Source organism: Penaeus chinensis, chromosome 12 (assembly GCF_019202785.1).
Source record: "Penaeus chinensis breed Huanghai No. 1 chromosome 12, ASM1920278v2, whole genome shotgun sequence".
Classification (NCBI taxonomy): domain Eukaryota; kingdom Metazoa; phylum Arthropoda; class Malacostraca; order Decapoda; family Penaeidae; genus Penaeus; species Penaeus chinensis.
This window is the reverse complement of record NC_061830.1, coordinates 4809176-4812386: the sequence shown is the minus strand read 5'-3', so window position 1 is coordinate 4812386 and position 3211 is coordinate 4809176. Positions and strand designations below refer to the sequence as shown.

General features: G+C 33.5%; 1 protein-coding gene across 1 annotated transcript in view; it reads left to right on the top strand.

The window, feature by feature from the left end:
* Positions 1 to 2504, top strand: part of LOC125031291 (transmembrane 9 superfamily member 4-like) — a 14397-nt gene extending 11893 nt beyond the window's left edge. Inside the window, exon 3 of the mRNA XM_047621963.1 lies at positions 1 to 2504. This exon is cut by the window's left edge and continues 2195 nt beyond it. The gene's annotated coding sequence lies outside the window, so the exon portion shown is untranslated.
* The last annotated feature ends 707 nt before the right edge of the window (positions 2505 to 3211 follow it).

Genomic DNA, 3211 nt, shown 5'->3' with positions numbered 1-3211 from the left:
AGCGACCTGGAGCCTTTGGCATGGTTGAGCAGAACTTGGAGAACAGTCGAGCTGAGGGATGTAGAAAATTTAGTGAACTATTTATCGGACATAATTTTTTTTTTTTTTCTGCTTTGTAGATAATATGCAATTTACAGAATCACGAGGATGAGTATACAAATGCAAGAGCAAATTGCACTTGGCATTAGGGAAATACGCAACCATTGATGAAGCCCCTGGATGGCATGGCTCCATATTCCTTTTAGTGTTGTGCTGAATATGGAGTGTAGCCATTCCAGGACTTGGGAAGTGTCATGTCAAATTTTAGCACATGCTGTGGCATTAGCTATGTTGCTAAGAAACTGTATTTTTTAATAGTATTGATATTTTAAAGAAAAGGTTGAATGACAAATGGGAACTAAAGATGTGAAGATCAAGTATTCACCAATTTTTTTCCATTACATTTCCACACCAGCAGTATGTTTCTTTGTCCGGAAAGATAAGTTGCTTACATACTTTCTTGGTAATGTTTATTACTGATAGCCATTTGAAATAGGAACACCTCATGACCTTACTGTTGAAGGGGTATTTTTTGTGTCTTTTTTTTCATATATAAATCTCATTATGCATTGATAACATCCAAGACTTTTATCCATATTTGTTGCTAAGATTTATTATAGTGCGATTTGTTTTTTAGCCTGAATAATGACAGGATAGGTGTAGATGAGAGTGCTTGCCAAGAGTGCAAGTTCTAGGCCATGCTTAAGAGCAGTAGCACTTACAAAAAAAAATATTTTAAAAGAATGAAAAGAGGGCATTACGGCCATGAATGGAGTATTGTCTTTGGAGTGACTGTGTAAGAGGACAAGTAAATATCATGAATTGTGGGGTGTGGATTTGCATTGGGATTTTATGGTGTATGAGAATATGAATTTTAATATTTTGCGTGAGTGAATAAATAGTTATTATATTTATTAGAGTTATTATTGTGATTACAGTAGATGATATTGCTTTAATGATGCTAGTGTTTTCTAAAGATTATTTAGTTTTACTGTATTTTTATTATGGTGGTTACTATGAACATTATTATAAATATTGCAGTTAAGATGGAATATTTGGTTACTTTTTCCATTCACTATCAGTATTTTTATGGGTAAATGTGTGCATGTGTGCGTGTGCCTAGCTCTCCCTGGGTCTTGAATAATTTGTTAGAGAATTAGGCTAATGATATAACATTTACACATCAGAATTCCACATTTGCACTCAATGTAAACTTTTGTCAAGGAGGTGCAAGTGCTCTGAGAGTAAAGGAGAGGCAAGTACAGTGAGTTTCTTATGACAGTGTCAGTATGTTGCCGAGGACTCACTGGGTTTCACTGAAGAGCCAGCTTTTATTAGTAAATAGTACTTGTATACAGCATGTCAATTTTTTTTATTTTTGAGATGAGGCATTTTGAGTTACCTTTTCTCATATGTATTCATGAATTAACACTATTTATTTTGTGCTTTTTGTTTGACATATATTTTGGGGGGGATTGTGTAATCCATTTTTTGAGAGAGATTTTGTTTTTTGTTTTGTTTTGTTTGCTACTTTTTATCGACACATTTTTTAGAATAATTTCTAAACTAAAAATCTATGTTGTGCACTGTACACTGCTTTTGATAGTAACATTCCATTGGTGTGTTCCTGAATTTTTTTTTGTTCCAATCATTCACAGAACAGTTGCTTGTAAATTAACTTAAGCAAATAACATTTCTACTGATCTCTTATTAGAAGAATGGATTCCTAGCCCGCTTTGTGAGTAAGTTTTTGATGTCTGAGAAGAGAGAAATGATGATGAATTTTCTTTCTTTTTTCTCCTTTTTATAAGTGAAATGAGAAAGGTTATTTGAAACTAGGTTTTCTAAAAGAAGAAAAAGTATTTCTTGAATGCAAAAGGAGTATCATTTTTTTTTTCTCTCTCTCTGTCATAGTTTTGCGTCATGCACCAGGAGGGAGAGTGATGTATAAATATCCTTATATGGCATAATAACTTTTATATTATTTTGTAGGTATTGCATTGACCAGTAACAGCTATCCGATCACACCTTTATTCTCTCTCTTATGTTTATAACCTTGATTACTGTTAATATCATTATTATTATTATTTCTAATGGTGATGGACATTATCATCTCTTGATTAGTCTTGTGATGCCATTGTGGAATTTCAAGTGTGTTATTTACCATATGCGTAATTTCATTTGGTGGTGTGTTTGGATGCACAGAGGTTTGTGCTTGTATATCAAAGGTTATATACACTTGTTTGCTTAAATAGCATTAATGATTTAGCTGTGCCCTCTCTTGATCATGTACAGTATCAAAAAAAGAAGAAAAAAAAAAGAATCTAGGTTTTCTTTGATCTTTTTGCATTGGCACACAATGTGGGTAGATTCTTAGAGATAAACAGTACCATATAATGTTGATTGTTTAGAATTTTTGTTCATTGATTTTCAATGCACTTTGTGATATTAAAATGAAAATTGTAGATGTCTTTTTTTGTCCACATGTTTTCTCCCTTAGGTGTCAAAAACTCAAGAGCCAGATAAATTGATTCAAATCTTATTTCAACAACTAAAAGCTTACGGGGGATTTTCTCTGAATACTCCCCTTCTTTCTCATGTTCTTTTTCTCTTCTCTTCTCTTGTTTGCTCTTACCTCTTCCTCCCTCTTCTCTGTCTCCCTTTCCCTCACTGTGTCCCTATATCTTCTCTTCTAATTCGTTTACTTCCCTTTCCTCCATTTCTTAAGGAAATTTGAACATATGTTAACTAGTAAGTAGCAAGTTTCTTTATGCAAGATTTGGTGTGGGTGTTAACTCAAGGATTTATTTGTTGATTTTTACTATGAAGGGACCATTACCATAACTTGCAAAATGCTGTGAAGCAACACATACTTCTTACTGAGGTGTAGTTGAAAATATAGAAGAAATTTCATAATTTAATTTGTATTTGTACACTTACACTAACATGTCTATTAACTATAACCAGCTTATCTGAGAAAATATAAAAACTTGATAATATGGTAAAGAATATCTAACATGCTGAATCCCTTATTACGACTCTGCAACCTTACTGTCCACCTCACTGCTGTACTTCTACTCTCAACATGCTCCCTCTGCCATATGTCCCTGCCCTCTGCTACCCAACTTCTACAAACCTTTTGAATATTCTGTTTAGCCCAGCCAAATGGGGT